Genomic DNA, 20588 nt, shown 5'->3' on the forward strand with positions numbered 1-20588 from the left:
AAGAAAAAGGACATTAATCGATTGGAGATAAAAGGTAGAGATGGAGATAAAATCAGCTTTCTAAATCTAAATGTATTTGGAAAACTTCCCTGAAAAACAGGATAAAGGTAAAATTAATGGAGATATTTTCTGGTATGTATTTGTGTATGGGTCACAAGCAGAAGCATGGTCACAAACGGGTCACAAACAAGCTAATTATTAAAATTTCTTTTTTTTTGCTGTTCCAATATTAGTAATTTTAACAGAGGTTATGTGAAAAGTTTCTTGGTCTTACATTCAAAAGGTTCTTGGACTATTTTTGACGTAATACCTTAAATTAGGTGTTCTTGTCTTACACCACACTGCCGTTGTATGACGAACAAATAAATTTTTAATTGGGGATGAATCCATTCATCTAAAGTAAAAAAAAAAAAAAAAAAAAAAAAAAAAAAAAAAAAAAAAAAAAAAAAAAAAAAAAAAAATACAAAAGTCCAGATATTTCTGTCAAGTATACAGCGATCGTCATCAGTAGAATTACTACTGATGACGGTAGCTGTATATGTTATTTCGTAGCTTAAATCACTCTGTTTTGTCCTAGCACGTCCAGAAGCACTGAACTCGTCAAAGTACTAGAAATCCCCCCCCCCCAGCTCCCCCAAAGAGAGCGAATCCAATCCAGTTATGTCAATCACGTATCTAGACCTTGTTCTTATTCTTCCCATCAAGTTTCATCTCATCCCTCCATTCTAAGCGTTTTCCAAGACTCTCACCCCCCCCCAGATGGTCAAATCGGGGAAGAGACTTTCTATTTAATCTGGTCTCGTCCTGGTCTGGCCTTCCAACAAGCAACCTCCGCAATTTGGGGTACTTGATTTCGTCACTGCGAGTCTTCAGACTTTTTACCTTCATCCAGTACTCTTAAACTGATAGGTCTTGAACTTGGGCAGCTGCCAAATAAAGCTCAGTGACATCAGTCATTGCCTGTAACCTCCGTTCTAAGTCCGTTTTCTAGTGGCAACATTTTGCTCTTAGTACAGGAAATCTTGCAAATAGTAGCCTTAGAGATTTTGGCTTCAAATTTCTTGCATTCCTCAGTTCAGCCAAAGCCAAAATTTCATAGATCTCGTCTTCGAGCTTGAAATGGCCATGGAACTGGGTTGATTAACACTATATATTATTTTCGACAAAACTGGAAGAAGAGATCAAAATTATCACTTGGCTCTTGAAAATCTACGAGTTCTTGCATTGAATTGGTTTGATGAAGTTAAATGTAATATCATTCACAAGTTTGCTGACACTTGTCTTTAGGAAAGGAAAAAGTGGAAGCTCAGATTGAAAGACCGTATTAGCTTCGTTGGATGGGCTGAGAGAGCAGTCAATGAATTCAAGTTACTGCTTTGTCAACTTGCTTTGTAATATTGACAAAATAAGGTCATTAGTTAGTTGTAACGTTAAACGTGGTTTCTGTAAAATATTGAGCTAGAACAACCCAATGCTCAATAGACCTTTTAATGCATGCCTTAAGGGACAACCAACGGGTCTGTCCTGGTGTAAGAATTGAGAGCGCTTTTCTTTGAAAGACTGAAATTCAGCCTACTTATCCCGCCTGGAAGCGCTTCTGGAAAAGTGGGCATAGGTATTTGATGCCAAGTTTTCTAGTGTCTTGGGAAGTGACAAGCATACATAGGATGAACATAAGTGATTAAGATGGCATAATCATTTCACATTCATAACATTGGGCTCCATGGTTTTCATTAGCATTGAAGCAGATATATTTGGCTCCAATCATTTTTTTAGTAGTATCCACATAAAACCCAACAATATTTTGCATGAGAATCTATTTTTTTTTCAATGACTTGTTTGATTCAGGTAGTCAGACCCTCAACTGATCTATCAATTCACTTAACAATGTCCAACGCTTCAACATGAATTTTTTATCTTTCTCACTAAAAAATAATAATATGGTAGCTAGTTGCTTGTCAACAGTACAATCATTTATCTTATCAATTATCACGAAGAAAAAGTAGCTTTGAGGAACTCAATTAACTGGTTGTGTTACCAAAGCAAAATTCTATCGCAAAATGTTTGTAGCTTTTTTGATTACCGAGAGTGGCTTGTGCTAGAACGTGGTCTTTTAGAAATATTTTCTAAGGAGAGGGATCAAGCTGTATGTAAGACGTTATGGCGGATTATGTTCTGCCAAAAATATGCAGATGCGCTGTTCCAGTTTTTTGGAATTGCTGCCTACAGTTAAAAGTTTTTCAATGCTGCCACTGCCAACCCTCGTCTCAATTTCATTGCATGCTTTTATATGCTGCTTGGTCAGAGCATGTCTAATCATCTCTGATTTCTCACAATATTCATATTTCAAACAGAATCTACAATATGGTACAGAAGCGTTTTATTTGACATGTGTGACACTCTTTTATCTATCCAATTTTTAAAAATTGGTATATGAAGCCACGTATGGACAAACTTTTGGTTGAATTCTTTCTTTTGGGAATTCTTAAAATCCTTATTTACCCTAGATTTCTCTGAAAATCCTTACTTTACCCCATATTTCTCTTTATCCCTAAATTGAAAATAAGTGTCCCTAAATGAAGTGATTTCTTCCGAAAATAGGGTAATCTCCCTAATAGTGGAAGCCCCGGTAAAAAGCTACATCTTTTAAAAATCTAAATAAGGTAGAAATAAGCTTCGAAATGCATATCAGAGGCGAATTTTCACAGGTCGATAACTCAAGCCCTTTTTCTCAAAACCAGAAAAATTACAACCAATATTCCTAATCTATAAAGCAGGAGGCATATCTTTCGCAAAAAGAAACTGTTTTTTTTTTGCAGTTTCTAAGTTCGTACTTTGGAACATAGCAAGAAAAAAACAACTTGGAGCTCCCAGTTGACCCCCCCCACCTCTCCCTACAAAAAAAGAAGAAGAAAAAACATACACACACACATGCAAACACAGAAAACTCACATTCTAAGATACATCTATTCGGCACTACCCAAGAGCAATAGTGTTGTTCTATCACACATGCACCCCCAAGTGCTGGAATAATCTTGGCAGAAAGAAGAATGTTATTAGAATATTCTATTTCCTAATGCCTTCCTCTCACGAGTTGCCTCCCTGTGTCCTTTGTATAAATTTATGTATGTATATCGTTTCTTGTTTAATTGACTTGACTTTAATTGTCTTGACTTGACTTTAATTGTCTTGACTTGTCAAGTCAAGTCACATCCGTATAGATTATTGCATATACTTCTAAACTAGAAAGCCTATTTTTTTGCCAAGAACCATAAAACCTGGATATGCCTACCGAGGTTATGTTTTTAGCTCTTAAAAGCTAGTAACTTAAAACAAAAAACTAATTGGAATTCCTAATTACCCCCTCCCCCCTCTACAACTTAGACAGCATGACTATCTATTTCGGAATCACACAAGAGCGAAATCACACATACATCCACATACATGCTGTTGTATCATACATACATCCCACATTAACAAAACATCATGGAAAACAGAAGAAATCAACAGAGTTTTATAACTTCCGAATAATATCCATAAAAACCCAATAAATTCTAGACGCTGCCTCTAATCTTTAATGTAATAAGTATTCCTTTTGCAAAAGCTACGGTTTTCTTCCCCAGCAGCTTGGAACAGTAAAGAATACTTTGAATTCTTCTATGTCCCCCCAATCAAATTGAATTTCAAACTAACATGCGACTTAAAATATACGATAAACATGCTAATGCGGGGGTTAGATATTTCAAAAAGTTATTATTGAATAAGGAAAGTTTTAGGCAGGAAAGAGAAATTATATTCATGGCAGAATTTCTTAATTCAACTAAAATTGCCCATTTGCCTCCTTAGTGCTTCAACAAAAGAATAAAACATGGTTATGCAAACTTTAAGTATTTCAGAAGGCACAGGCATTGGAGCACGTGATTTTGAAAAAATTCAAACACCTAAAGTAAAAGGCATAAAGAAGTCTGAGGTAATGCCCAAAAATGAAGTGCAGGCGAGATCAACGGCAAGAAGCCATTTGACAACCAGTAACACAACGAATACAAAGGATTGTAAATGAAACCTGCGATTAAAGAAGCAACAGTGAGAATCAAAACGAGTTCCAGAAGAAAACAAATCCTATATTTGACTCCTCATGATTTAAAAAGAAAGAACATCGACTATATATACTCCCTTTTAACAAGCAACTATGCATTTATTTATAACATCTTTTTGTTTGAAATATATAGCTTTTTAGTATTTTTCCCAGTGTGGTTGCATCGAATCTAATCTGAAGCCATGACATCAAGAGAAGCTCACATTATCAGCAGTTACAAGACATACGACAACAAGAACCAATATATACAAGCCTGGCACGTGCCAGATGCTGGGACCAAGCCTCGAAATGCAGCCGGGGGCCGGGCCCGGCTGCATAACTCTTTCTTGAAATAGGCATAGGCTACTTACATTTCTGGAAAAACAATCTAAATAGATAACAAATTTAAGGAAGAAGTCGTATTTTCTCAGGGTAGCTGTATCGAACCTATGGTGACGCCATAACACCAAGAAGAGCCTCTAAAAGAGCCTATACTATGCCTTCTAAAATGCTCTCAGTAAGCATTAGTCATAGTTTAGCATAAAGTTTGGGAGGACAGGATGGTCGTAACCTCTCCCCCCCCCATATTTAAGATAATTTCTATTCGTTTCATGTCTTATATTAGTCTTTATGTTCATTTGAAAAATAAAATTGCTTTTTAATTTGAGCTTGACAATGAATAGGACTAGCTTTCGAGAGCATTTAAATACGGTATATCCGTTAACAGTTGGATACGAAAGAACTTCCTACCTAGTCTGGCGTTTCGTAACACAACTTCATCTATATCATCTGCTGATCACTCACTCAATCGAACTCGTTGCCTAAAAGAAACGCATAAATAAGTTTCTAAACCAAAATGAAATGCAGCGTTAAAACAACTATTCTCGTTTCAGTTATATGCATCTGGTTTTAAGTAATTCTCTATGATACAGCTTAAAGCGAAAACTACGAAAAAAAAAATAGACAAGCTTATTAAAACAGAGGAATCTGGGGAAAAAATAAATTAAAAATATATAGCATTAAAATTAAGATATCAAAAATATGATTTAAAAGAATCTGAACAAACGGTGAAAGTTAAAGATTTATTTTCTGAAAGTATTCTTAAAAAGTCCCACGCTTAGTTGAGATTCTTTACAGTCCTATACATATAGTCCTATACATATTCAAGATTCATTCCGTTTTGAACCCACGTTTTGGTTATCAGCCCAAATATTGACAATTCAACAATATTGACATTTCAACAATATTCAACAATACCAATGTTGACGACAGTGTTCTTATGTTACTTTTATTACATTTATTTTGCTTCTGAGCTTTCTGAAACAATGAAAAGTTTGGTATTTGAGAGTTTGGTATTAGAGGTTAGCAAGGGAACTAAGGTGTTTTATTTGGTTGTTGTTTATAAGCCTCCGTCGAGTAATATTAATGAATTTTTTTATGTTACTAGAATTGCAGTTGGACATGATTAGGAGTAGAAACTTGCCTTTATCTGTATGATATGATTTCAATCTTGATCTAATGAATTTGTTTATTAATCTAGAGGTTGGCCAGTTTTTAAATATTATTTTGATTGATGGGTTGAACCTTACGATTACAGTCGCAACCAGGGTCACTAAGAATTCAGCATCATTGATTGATAATATTTTTACTAATCTCAGTTACCATAATGCCAGTGTGATATTAAATGAAGTACCTGACCATTTTGGGATATTAACATGTGCTGAATTTTTTTTAGCAGCGCTACTAGGCCTAACACAAATTCACAAATGGATATAAAAAGTGATCATAGATAAAAATATTCTAATTCTTTATAAAGGAATGTTAGAGAAATGTAGTTTGGAATTTTTAAATAGTGACGAACTAGATATTAATGCTAAGTTTCAAAATTGGTATTCAATCATAGATAGTTTATTCGTTGCTTGTAGTCTCGTAAAACTGGTCGTAGTGCTCGTAACTTGTCGTAGAGAAACTCCAAAGAAAGCGCGAATTACTCGAGTTCTTTTAAATGCTATTATTAGATGAAGATATTTGTTCAAAATGTGTGCGGCTTTTCTTTTTCATTGAGCCACGTCTTTTTCTTTCGGAGGAAAGCTGTGTTCTAGCAGGCAACCAGGTAAGAGACGAGGTTAAAATTGAAACCAGAAAAAACCGGAAAGTGCTTAGCGTATGCGACAGCTATCTGGCCCATCGCCAAAGAAATTGGAGCGTTGCCTTAGCTCTTTTCTAATTAGTGATATTACACACTTGGCCAGCGGGCAAGATAATCAACTTTTGAACTAAGACAGAGATTTTTTTTCCCCTTTTATCAATAGTCCTTGATGAGCTGATCAATATATATATATATATATCATGAAAAGAGAAATCACCAATGCAACAGCGCAAACACATAAAAAAAACACATGAAAGAACATGAAATTTTCATAAGTGCCATCTCACCAATAATTAACAATATCAGGTTAAAAACCTGGACCAGGGTAAAGGTCTGTCGGGGAGAAAACTAAAACATTTTCTCCACCAGCACTGGATCCAACCTGGAATAATATCATGAAAAGAGAAATCACCAATGCAACAGCACAAACACATAAAAAAAAAGAGACAGAAGGAGAAAAGGAAGACTGTTTTCCTAAATTAGTGATTAATATAGACCAGCACTTGAATGAGGCCTTAACCCTACTCATCCATACAATCACATAGGTCAAACAGCATAGCCAAACACAATAAACCATAAAGAATAATCCATTGACAGGCAGCCATGTCGTCAATAACTATAAGTCGTCATTTACCAAACAATAGAAAAAATAATAAAGACAAATAATTCAGAGGCAACAACCCAACACAAGGGCTCATCAGGAGAGTACACAATACACTGGCCTATAGGGTTTCGCCACTTTAAATTCTTTACCCAGCCAAGTGTTGTGGCTACCACAGAATATCCATGGCATCCCCGTGTCAGGTATCACACCCAAAGTACATGCCTATGAAAAAAAAAAACAGCAAACGTAAAACAAACAAGTAACACCAAAACAAGCTTATCCTGTTAATATATCCCTCTTTTTAGCAACAATAGGTAAACTAAATATGATAAAATTTACCAAATCACAAATATTAACACATTGCAAAAAAAAAATAATAATTAATGAACTAAACAATTATAGAATTCAGCTTTACCATGTGGCTATTTTTAAAAAAAAATCCACTCTATTAGAAACACAATTCAAAATAAATGGCGATGCATCATCATTTGTCGAACCTCCGAAATTAGTTGAAAATTTCTTTAAGTATTTCCAGATAATTCTTTTGATATTTATTTAAAAGCTCGTTATAATGAAAACTAAATTTTTTAAATTGCCAAGTTAATTTATTTGCAGAAAAACCTCTTGATATCAATTTTTGGCTTAAGATTTTACATCTATTTTTAAAATCAATATAATTACTAAAGATCCTTGCATAACGAAGTAACTGTGAGAAGAACGCCGAATATGTGATATTTGAGTGTATATTACTTTCAGGGAATGGGAAACTAATCACTTCAAAATCAAAATCATCCGTTTTATTATACATTTTAAAACTTAATTTATTATTATCACAAATATTAACATTTAAATCTAAGAAATGATCTTTATGACCAGCGCCATGACTAGGTTCAAGAGTAAGCTCTGATGGATATATATTTTTAGAAATATCAATGAAATCCTTACATTTTGAGACCAAAATATCATCTAAAAATCTTTTATTATTTTACAAAACATGTTTTAAATTATTTGGATTATTCTTATCCATCATATATTTATATTCTAGTTGACTTAAAAACAAGTCAGCTATAAATAGGCTGGCATTCCCCCCCATGGGAATTCCCACGATTTGCTTGTACAAATCACCACCAAATCTTATATAAGTATTGTATAAAACAAATTCTAATAACTCAAAAATCATATCCAAGCTGTAACATCTCAAGTTAACTGTGGTATTAAAGCAATTTGTCCATATAGCTTTTTTATTTTAAGTGTCTATTTTTAAGAACCTTTTACTAGATAAGAGGAAAAATTTCTTGATAACAGTTTTTAAATTATCTAACACTACGTTAAGTGATAAATTAGTATACATTGTCGCAAAATCGAAAGACTCAATTCTTTTAGCTGAAACCATTGTTAAAGACTCTATCACCTGCAGTGAATTATTAACACTCCAATATGGATTATATATATATATATATACATATATATATATATATATATATATATATATATATATATATATATATATATATATATATATATACATATATGTCATATATATATATATATATATATATATATATATATATATATATATATATATATATATATAAATATATATACATATACATATATATATATATATATATATATATATATATATATATATATATATATATATATATATATATATATATATATATATATATATATATATATATATATATATATATATATATATATATATGCATATTGAAACTACAGACGAGCAGAAACAAGAGAGATTAAGATCTGCACGGGGAACTTGAACCTTAAGTAATTGTTCTATATATATATTTTTCATAAACGATCAATAATTTTGTTTATTTTTTCTCGAAAACCGCTCCATATATATATATATATATATATATATATATATATATATATATATATATATATATATATATATATATATATATATACATATATATATATATATATATATATATATATATATATATATATATATATATATATATATATATATATATACTATTTTTCGTAAACGATCAATAATTTTGTTTATTTTTTCTCGAAAACCGCTCCATATTTTCTCGGGAAAATCGCTATCTCGATATATTCTCGCAGAAAAAACCGATCTATATAGGTCAAAAGTCTGAGGAAATTAGTTAAGAGCTTTAAGTTTGGAAAAATTAGCTTCAATAATCAAATATCTGAAGTGTGAGAAGACATTAAATTGCAGAATGAGCAAAAAACTGGTAATTGCAAAAATATTCAAAGATACTTGATTATTACCGCAAGTCCGATTTCTATTCCGCAATATAATGTCTTTCCATACTGATTAAAACAATTGAAAAACCTTAAAAAAGAAAATCAAAAGTTTTAAGCCTAATAAACAATCTGTGTTAGACATCAAACTTGCTTCGATAATCAAATATAACAATATAGACACAACAGTAAGAAAAACTTATCTAGAGGTGGACCCAAAAAAAAGAAAATTAACAAGTGCTATAAACGATAAATCGCTGGAAGAAAAAGAAATTTTTGTCCACCACCTGAACAATAAAAAAATCTACAACCTTGACCATCAAGTAAGACTAGACACATAAGAAGAGCTAAAGCAAAAGGCATTGCCATTAAATTCACAATGGGTGAAAATAAACAGCCTGGACTATCAAATGCAACAAGACCCAAAAACCGAAAGTTTAAAAGAGCTATAAACGATAATTCGTTGAAAGCAAAAGAAGTTTTTGTCCCACCTCCTAAACAATTAACAAATCTTTAACCTGGACCATCTTGGAAGACTAAACTTATAAGGGCAGCTAAAGCAGAGGGCCTTGCCCAACTGTCTGAAGTAATGAAAATCCAAAATGAAGAAGAAATAAAAATGGGATTAGAAGATAAGCTACAGCAAGAATCAAAACGTGCCGAAATTGAAAATGACAGCTATAAGAATACAAATGATGATTCCTTGAAACTACCTAAACTATCAAACGTGATGAGACCAAGAGAACACCCCGAACAAATTAGATTGACAATGGGTGAATACCAACAACCTGGACTATCAAATGTGACAAGACCGAAAAAACAAAATTTTTAAATGTTATAAATAATAATTCGTTGAAAACAGAAGTTTTTGTCCCACCACCTGAGCAATTAAGAAATCTACAACCTTTACCATAATGAAGAACTAGACCAATAGTGGCAGCTAAAGAAAGGGGCATTGACTAACTGTTTGAAGTAACGAAAATACAAAATGAAGAAGAAAGAAAAATGGAATTAGAAGATAGAATCAAAACACGCCAAAATTGAAAATGATAGTTAGGATGATTAAGTTAGGGATTTTGACATTGATAAGGTCATATATACTCATCATGCCTTTGTCAGAAAAACAAAGTTTCGGCGATATGTATTTCATAATGACAAAAGAGAAGCCGGGGGTAAAAGTCAACGTTCGACATTTTATAAAAGCTCCAAGCGATGAAATGGCTATAAATAAAGACATTTAGAGTTTAAATGTCTTATTAAATTAGCCAAGAATCTGATACTTCATCAGCCTCAGATGAAAAAAACAAATGTTTGGCGTTATGTTTTTCATAATGACAAAAGAGAAGTCAAGGCAAAATTTTAAGGTCTAATAATAAATAACGTACTTTTACAAAGGCGCTGATTCTACTATAAGGTTATTTAGGACGCATTTTTATCTGTAGCGTCTTAAGAAATTAAATGAGATGATGCATGAATCCAAACTGCTAAAGCAAAAGGCGTGAAAAAGAACTTTCTGAAGTGAAGATGAGCAAAAATAGACAGTTAAATCTACAGTTGGAAGACAGGGAACAGCGATGACTGGCCAACAAAAACGACCTAAATAGGTCAGGACTTTAATAAAGAATTCGTATTTTTCAAAGGGCGGCTGTATCGAACCTGTTTTTTATTCATTTTTGTTGACTCAAATTTAGATGTAGGGATGTTAAGGAGAATCGTCCAGGGGAAATTTTTACCAGGTTGGAATATTCTAAAATGTCTCTCCGTAGGGGGAGGGGATTTTCCAAGGGAAACATTCTTCAAAGGGAAGTTTTCCAAGGGAAAAAATTTTATATAGGGAACCTTCAGTGGGAGCAACTTTCTAATAAGGGGAGGGGGGCTATTTTTCGGAAACAACTTTTAACCGGAGGAGGAGATTTCCGGTATGCTTTAGAAAAAAATCTGAAAAAGATTTTCAAATGAAAATGTGCTAAAAACAAATTTCACCTGGAATCGTTCGCAGGAAATGGTAAGCTAGAATGGACTTGTCTGGCAGGAATTTTCCAGGGGGAGGGGACACTTTATGGGTAAAAAAATTTCATTGAGAAGAGCCAGATTCCTGGTCTTATTTAAAAACCATCAGGAAATAAAAACAAATCAACTGAAAGTATGGAGCAACATCAAAACCTAAAACGAACAGAAATTATTCCGTATATTAAAGTGATTTTCCCATTCGTCAAGACACTGCTCTTTCCGTCAGAGTATGAATTTTTGTCCAAACTCTTTAACCACGACTCATGAAAAACAAAGGCTTTTTAATTAAAATAATAGGGTCCTTTTAACGTCTACAAAACAAACTTTGGCACTGAGGACGGTCCAACCAAGGTTTTGACTGATATATTGTCCTTTTAATCTTTGTTGTTTTTTTTTTACAGACTTTTTTTTTTATCTACGATTGTATCTTCTTTAAACTATTCATCGTTTTGTGTCCTTTATCTCTCACCTCCCTTCTTTTACACTAATCCTGAATAACGGTGCTTAGGGGTGATACTTCCCTTCTTATTGCAGAAAAGTGGTTTCCGACATTTTTTTCAAAGCTTCATTGAACTAAATTAATTTGTTTTTTATTTCATAATATTTTATGAAATGTTGTTTAACGTGAATCTTCTGTTATGAAGGAGTGAAAGTAGATCGATTCATGTGTGCGGGAGTGGTAGTTGCCTCAAAAAGCAAAATTTAAAGCAAAAATTTTTAACTCTAATTGAGCCTTCAGATTAATATAGAATGACTTCTGGGAAAAAGGAGAATAGAAAGGGATACTTAATTATAGGAGAACCTTGGACTAAAAGGGCCTCACTGCAGAGGAAAAACAAATCAAAAAATTGTTTTTTTAATTGTAGCCCAAAAAAGAGTCAGAAAGGTACCAAGAAATCTGTATCCCATCTTTCTTCGAATGGAAGGGGCTAGCCTAAAAAATAGGGAAGGAGTTCACTTGACTGGAAATAGTAAGCTCTTGCATACTTTTTAAAGTCCAAAGAGCTACTAGAGCTACTCAGCCTCCCTCTCAGTCCCACTTCTATAAAACAGCCCTCCACTAACATCAATGATGTCGACTCAAAAGTTTGATACATCTATCGTGTTGGAAACAAAACATTCCATGAAATATTACAGGCATTTACCGGAAGAAAGCTAAAAAAAGCCAGGAAACTGGCAATTTTTTTCGGTTCGTCCTCTAGGCATATTTTACGATAATTAAAAGTAGCGTCTGCTTAAAACTCCTCTTATACAATAGCCGACATTATCAGAATATTCCGTGTTTTTCTTTGAAATTAAATATTTTTTTTTTCAAAATTAAGGTTCTTAAGTACGGTCTGCCAAAGACTTTACCTCCTCTCATAAGCCACCAAAATATTACCATGGTCCACCGACGGGGCCTGCATGTACCCCCGTTGGGAATCACGGGCTAAAGTGAGAAAAGTGAGAAATAAATAAACGATTTTTTTAATGAACAAAAATGTTGGTGACATTTTTTTTTAGTTGGAACTGATAATTTTATTAGAGACACAGGGACAGAGGTACTAATTACAATTTTGCCCTTGGCGTCAGTACTACTCATCCAAAAAGCGATATTTTTTGATGTTCAAGGGTAGGTCTGTAATTTCTCTGTATGAAGTTAAGTTTTTGACAAAGAAAATTTCAATGGCATAATTTTTATTTCAATCTGACACTTTTTTGATGGTATACTTTTCCCTCAGACGCTTTTTTGATGGAATAGCTTTGGAGATTCGCATTAATTTGTTCTCGCAATAACCTTTAACGTGGGACTAAGGGTCATGGTAAAAAAGGAAAACAAATAATATGTTTTACCCACTCTGCTTTTCATTTCACTTTATTGCATTATTATTATGTGATTTTTGGTATGACGTCATTTTAGCCTCCATGCAGCCTTTTATATTTGTAGGTGACTTCATTATGTGAGCATCAAAGTGACGTCAATAAATATGACGTCAAATTTACTTTATAAATAGGAATCCACATGGTTAGGTTCAGTTATTGATTGTATTTGATAATGTCTAGTACTTCTAAAAAATCAAGCAGAACCAACCTGAATGGGAAAGAGAGGGATAAGAAAACAGTGTTGTGTCATCCTGATGATAAAAGAACACTGGGTAAATGTGCCCTGCTGTTGAGCAATGAAGTCGATCAATGTTTAGAAAAACAAGAATTGAAGGACAAGAAAAAAATGGGAAAAAGAAGGAATGTAGCCATGCTCGATAAACAGGTGGTAAACAGTAGTTTAATTCGTGCAATTCACGAAGGAAACCTAGAAAGAGCAAAGGAGCTAATCAACTCTTTTGGACTGTCCTACATTCAAAAATGGTCAGATGGATACGCGCTACTTCGCCAAGCTATGATTAGCAAAAACACAGCAATTACCAAATTACTTTTAAAGCATGGCTGCGAAGTAAACACTAGAGACAAGGATGGCTCGACAATACTTCATTATGCTGTCTTGGATGTAGGAAATGAAGAGTTTGTTGCAACACTTTTGAAGTATGGAGCTGACGTAAACATCACGAATAAAAGTGACCGTACAGCGTTTGATGTTGCCCTAAATCACAACAACTCCAGTATTGCTTTAGATCTAGCACACCACGTATTAAAAATGATAGGGGAAAATTCATACGTAAATAAAAGAAACAAATTTCTCCTAAAATTCTTTATTCCCTGTTCAAAGTGGGGTCAACTAGAAACGGAACTAGAAAAAATGAAAAGGGAGCTAGTATTTTGTAAAATTTCTTTCTACGAAATTTTCATCAAAGGAATAAGCTTGATACAACTATGTACGATGAATGAAAACTCCTTGAGAAGTTTACTGAAATCAGCAAACTGGGAAGCAAAATTCCCAGTATGTAATTTAATAATAGCTCGAAAATTCAGAAAGACCATAGAAAAGAAAGTGTTACTTGAATTAGCCAATAGAAGTTTGCATTTTCTCCTCAATGGATTGGCTGAATTACCAAATGAATGTGGTGAAAAAATACTCAGCTATCTAAACAATAAAGAATTGTACAATTTGATACAGTTGATTTGAACAAATGAGGAGGAGTGGTATCATTAAGAGCTTCTGACATAAACTTGTTGTTTAGTGATTGAAAAATATTATAAGAGTGTAATGGTCTAGGAGTATTGTCAGACAAAACAACTTATAATATTTGGAGCGCTGAAAATCTGCATATTTAATTTATATAATTACAAAATATGTATTTAAAATACAAATTACTCTAGCTGCAAAACACCTTTTTTTCAAAGCATATCACTTAAGATTAAAATTTCTACATAATTTTTTATTGAAGTTGGGAGATTGCTTTTAACAACATAAGTTTTTCAAATTTTATATCCAAACTGGCTCTGCTTTGTATTGAAAACCAAACTCCAATGAGAAAAAAGACGTTCTACTGGAGAAAAACGTCTGGATATTCTGTCAAGGACAGAACATCCTAGAGAAAATTCTTAGAGAGGACAACATTTCTAGAGAAAAAAGACGTTCTATTGGAGCAGACTACTGGAGATTTTGTATTGCTGAATTGAACTTTTTGAAAAATCTTACAACGTCTGGATATTCTGTCAAGGACTCAAACCTTTGTGTAAAGAGTGAGGTACTGGAGCAGACAATGGTATTGCAGTGTTGAACATTTTGAAAAATCTTACAACGTCTGGATATTCTGTCATGGACTCAAACCTTTGTGTAAAGCGTGAGGTACAGGAGCAGACAATGTTATTGCAGTGCTGAACATTTTGAAAAATCTTACAACTTCTGGATATTCGGTCAAGGACAGAACATCCTAGAGAAAATTCTTAGAGAGGACAACATTTCTAGAGAAAAAAAAAAACGTTCTACTGGAGCAGACTACAGGAGATTTTGTATTGCTGTATTGAACTTTATGAAAAATCTTACAACGTCTGGATATTCTGTCAAGGACTCAAACCTTTGTGTAAAGCGTGAGGTACTGGAGCAGACAATGGTATTGCAGTGCTGAACATATTGAAAAATCTTACAACTTCTGGATATTCTGTCAAGGACAGAACATCCTATAGAAAATTCTTAGAGAGGACACCATTTCTAGAGAAAATAGACGTTCTACTGGAGCAGACTACTGGAGATTTTGTATTGCTGTATTGAACTTTTCGAAATATCTTACAATATCTGGATATTCTATTAAGGATTCAAACCATTGTGTAAAGAGTGAGGTACTGGAGCAGACAATGGTATTGCAGTGTTGAACATTTTGAAAAATCTTACAACGTAGTCTGTCAAGGACTCAAACCTTTGTGTAAAGAGTGAGGTGATGGAGAAGACAATGGTATTGCAGTGTTGAACATTTTGAAACATCTTACAACGTCTGGATATTCTGTCAAGGACAGAACATCCTAGAGAAAAATTCTTAGAGGACAACATTTCTAGAGAAGAAAGACGTTCTACTGGAGCAGACTACTGGAGATTTTGTATTGCTGTATTGAACCTTTTGAAAAATCTTACAATGTCTGGGTATTCTGTCAAGGACTCAAACCTTTGTGTAAAGAGTGAGGTACTGGAGCAGACATTGGTATTGCAGTGTTGAACATTTTGAAAAATCTTACAACGTCTGGATATTCTGTCAAGGACAGAACATCCTAGAAAAAATTCTTAGAGAAGACAACATCTCTACAGAAAAAAGACGTTCTACTGGAGCAGACTACTGGAGATTTTGTATTGCTGTATTGAACTTTATGAAAAATCTTACAACGTCTGGATATTCTCTCAAGGACTCAAACCTTTGTGTAAAGCGTGAGGTACTGGAGCAGACAATGGTATTGCAGTGCTGAACATTTTGAAAAATCTTGCACCTTCTGGATATTCGGTCAAGGACAGAACATCCTAGAGAAAATTCTTAGAGAGGACAACATTTCTAGAGAAAAAATACGTTCTACTGGAGCAGACTACTGGAGATTTTGTATTGCTGTATTGAACTTTATGAAAAATCTTAAAACGACTGGATATTCTGTCAAGGACTCAAACCTTTGTGTAAAGCGTGAGGTACTGGAGCAGACAATGGTATTGCAGTGTTGAACATTTTGAAAAATCTTACAACGTCTAGATATTCTGTCAAGGACTCAAACCTTTGTGTAAAGAGTGAGGTACTGGAGCAGACAATGGTACTGCAGTGTTGAACATTTTGAAAAATCTTACAACGTCTGGATATTCTGTCAAGGACAGAACATCCTAGAGGAAATTCTTAGAGAGGACAACATTTCTAAAGAGAAAAGAAGTTCTACTGGAGCAAACTACTGGAGATTTTGTATTGCTGTATTGAAGTTTATGAAAAATCTTACAACGTCTGGATATTCTGTCAAGGACTCAAACCTTTGTGTAAAGCGTGAGGTACTGGAGCAGACAATGGTATTGCAGTGCTGAACATTTTGAAAAATCTGACAACTTCTGGATATTCTGTCAAGGACAAAACATCCTAGAGAAAATTCTTAGAGAGCACAACATTCAAAGAGAAAAAAGACGTTCTATTGGAGCAGACTACTGGAGATTTTGTATTGCTGTATTGAACTTTTTGAAAAATCTTACAACGTCTGGATATTCTGTCAAGGACAGAACATCCTAGAGAAAATTCTTAGAGAGGACAACATTTCTAGAGAAAAAAGACGTTCTAATGGAGCAGACAATGGTATTGCAGTGTTGAACATTTTGAAAAATCTTACAACGTCTAGATATTCTGTCAAGGACTCAAACCTTTGTGTAAAGAGTGAGGTACTGGAGCAGACAATGGTATTGCAGTGTTGAACATTTTGAAAAATCTTACAACGTCTGGATATTCTGTCAAGGACAGAACATCCTAGAGGAAATACTTAGAGAGGACAACATTTCTAAAGAGAAAAGAAGTTCTACTGGAGAAAACTACTGGAGATTTTGTATTGCTGTATTGAACTTTATGAAAAATCTTACAACGTCTGGATATTCTGTCAAGGACTCAAACCTTTGTGTAAAGCGTGAGGTACTGGAGCAGACAATGGTATTGCAGTGCTGAACATTTTGAAAAATCTTACAACTTCTGGATATTCTGTCAAGAACAGAACATCCTAGAGAAAATTATAGAGAAAAAAGACGTTCTATTGGAGCAGACTACTGGAGATTTTGTATTGCTGTATTGAACTTTTTGAAAAATCTTACAACGTCTGGATATTCTGTCAAGGACAGAACATCCTAGAGAAAATTCTTAGAGAGGACAATATTTTTAGGGAAAATAGACGTTCTACTGGAGCAGACTACTGGAGATTTTGTATTGCTGTATTGAACTTTTCGAAAAATCTTACATCTGGATATTCTATCAAGGACTCAAACCATTGTGTAAAGAGTGAGGTACTGGAGCAGACAATGGTATTGCAGTGTTGAAAATTTTGAAAAATCTTACAACGTCTGGATATTCTGTCAAGGACTCAAAACTTTGTGTAAAGAGTGAGGTACTGGAGCAGACAATGGTATTGCAGTGTTGAACATTTGAAAAATCTTACAACGTCTGGATATTCTGTCAAGGATAGAACATCCTAGAGAAAATTCTTAGAGAAGACAACATTTCTAGAGAAAAAAGACGTTCTACTGGAGCAGACTACTGGAGATTTTGCATTGCTGTATTGAACTTTACGAAGAATCTTACAACGTCTGGATATTCTGTCAAGGACTCAAACCTTTATGTAAAGTGTAAGGTACTGGAGCAGACAATGGTATTGCAGTGTTGAACATTTTGAAAAATCTTACAACGTCTGGATATTCTGTCAAGGACAAAACATCCTAGAGAAAATCCTTAGATAGGACAACATTTTTAGAGAAAAAAGACGTTCTACTGTAGCAGACTACTGGAGATTTTGTATTGCTGTATTGAACTGTTTGAAAAATCTTACAATGTCTGGATATTCTGTCTAGGACTCAAACCTTTGTGTAAAGAGTGAGGTACTCGAGCAGACAATGGTATTGCAGTGTTGAACATTTTGAAAAATATTACAACGTCTGGATATTCTGTCAAGGACTCAAACCTTTGTGTAAAGAGTGAAATACTGGAGCAAACAATGGTATTGCAGTGTTGAACATTTTGAAAAATCTTACAACGTCCGGATATTCTGTCAAGGACAGAACATCCTAGAGAAAATTCTTAGAGAGGACAACATTTCTAGAGAAAAAAGACCTTCTAATGGAGCAGACAATGGTGTTGCAGCATTGAACTTTTTGAAAAATCTTACAACGCCTGAATACTCTGTCAAGGAAGCACACCTTAGTGTAAAGAGTGAGGTGTTGAGGAGGGGGTAACCAACCTCATATACATTATAATTTCTGTTCTTTTAAGTTTTAATGTTGCTCCTTACTTTCGGTTTAAAAACTCGTCTTGTGTTTAATTTCTAATGTTTTTTAAATAGCACCACCATACCTGGCTGCACGTTCACGGACAAATTACCGTCCCAATGGAAATATACTCTGGACATTTCAATTCTCGTGAAAATTTAGCCTGGACAGTTACTGTCAACATCTCCATGCGTAAAATTCAATCGGTAAAGAGAAAGCAAGGCATATAAAGAAACTTCGTATTGGAATTCTGGATAATTAACCCAGTGAAAAATTTTTCCCTGAAAAGTTAACCCCCTGGATACTTTCTTCTCCATGGAAATTCTCCATGGAAATATGCATACTTCCGAATAAAAAATAAAACAATTAACAAATTTTATTACTTAGAAACCTTTGTCCAAGGGCCTTAAGGGGTCATCTTATGTCCACAGATATAGTTATTTGGCGTTTCAACTACGCTTAAAAAAAGATATCTCAAAATTATGATCAGATAATTTTGGAGAAAAAAGTGGCATAAAAAAAGGGTCTAGTTGTCCTCCAATTTCAATTTTATTTACTTTAGAAGGAAACTAGAACTAGAATGTACCATTTCCCGACACTCTAGACCCACTGGGTCAATACGATTACCCCATGGCAAAAAACAACAACAAATAAACACGCATCCGTTATCTTTCTTCTGGCAAAAATTACAAAATTTCACATTTTGGCAGGTATGAACCTGATACCTCTATAATAGGGTTCTTTGATATGCTGAATCTGATGCTGTGTTTGTAATGTTGTGCAAAACTCTGTTACTTCTAGGGGATATTCATCCTTTTTTCGGATATTAGAGAATTTCTTTCAGGCTCGTACATTTGATGGGTATAACTAAACTTAATGAAACTTATATATTTGAAATCATTATAAATAATCCAATTCTTTTGATATATGTATTGGTATCAAAATTCCGTTTTTTAAAATTTTAGGTTACTATTGATTCGGGTCACTCCTTACAGTTCATTACCACAAACTGTTTGATTATTCATCAAAATCTTTGAAATATTGATAGTTTCTTCTGCGCTACCAAACGTATAGTATTCATAAAACTAACAGTTTCATTAAATGTAATTAAACAAATAGAAAAGGTTTTTCAACTAAATTAAGGAGAAAGTTTAAAAATTTAAGTAAATATAAATTACTCTGGTTATAATGGGGACTTTCTCCTTCTAGATATTTTGTTCATCAATAAAAGTTTTTTAGTGCTTTGAAAATCTTAAAAGGCCAGACTTCGCAGTAAAGATCAGAGAGGTAAGGATCGTATCGACTCGCTGGTCCTAAAATGTCACAAGAGGGCTCATTCTAACGGAAATTAGAATTTCTAGTGCCCTTTTTAAGTGACCGAAACAAGTTGGAGTGAGACTAGGCCCCCTTCCACACTCATTTTTCCCCCAAAGTCACCATATCAAAATTCGGAGATAGCCATTTTATTCACCATAGTCAAAAAACCTAGTAACTATGTCTTTGGGGACGACTTACTCCCCCACAGTCCCCGTGGGAGGGCCTCTAAGTTACAAACTTTGACAATTATTCGCATATAGTAATGGTTATTGGGAAGTGTACATCTTTTTTCAGGGGGATCTTTTATGGAGGGGGGGGGGGAGATGGGGCTACGTGGGAAAAATTTTTCATGGGGGAATTTGTCAAGGGGGAAGAGAATTTCAATGAAGTGGGATTGACTTTTCTAGTATTATTTAAAATAAAATAAAAATAAATACGAAAAGTTTCTTCAACTGAAAATAAGGAGCAGCATAAAAACTTCAAACGAACAGAGACTATTATGCATATGAGGGGTTCACCTCCTCGTAATACCTTGCTCTTTACGCTAAAGTATTTTAATTAACTTCAACTATTTATTCTACAGCCTTTGTGATTCAGGGGCCATTCTTAAGGACTTACGACAAAATTTAAGCTTTCGCGTAAAGAGCTGGATATTGACAAGGAAGTTAACCCCCTCATATACGAAACAAAAACATACGAATATAGAAGTTGGAAATGTTAGTTAATTAGTAAGTTACGTCTATTTTTTACTTTTCTAGTTGCCTTTTTAAGTAATCAAAAAAGTAGAGGGCAACTAGGCCTCCTCCCCCACTCCTTTTTTCTCGAAATCTTC

The 20588-nt window shown here is 33.9% G+C and overlaps 1 long non-coding RNA gene across 1 annotated transcript in view; it reads right to left on the minus strand.

Moving 5' to 3' along the window:
* Positions 1 to 4815: 4815 nt before the first annotated feature.
* LOC136035823 (uncharacterized) overlaps positions 4816 to 20588 on the minus strand; it is a 36009-nt gene continuing 20236 nt past the window's right edge. Inside the window, exon 2 of the long non-coding RNA XR_010619518.1 lies at positions 4816 to 4896. This is a non-coding gene — a long non-coding RNA (uncharacterized LOC136035823). The remainder of the gene's footprint in view (positions 4897 to 20588) is intronic.

The sequence above is a fragment of the Artemia franciscana genome, chromosome 14 (assembly GCF_032884065.1).
Source record: "Artemia franciscana chromosome 14, ASM3288406v1, whole genome shotgun sequence".
In the NCBI taxonomy this organism is placed as follows: Eukaryota; Metazoa; Arthropoda; class Branchiopoda; order Anostraca; family Artemiidae; genus Artemia; species Artemia franciscana.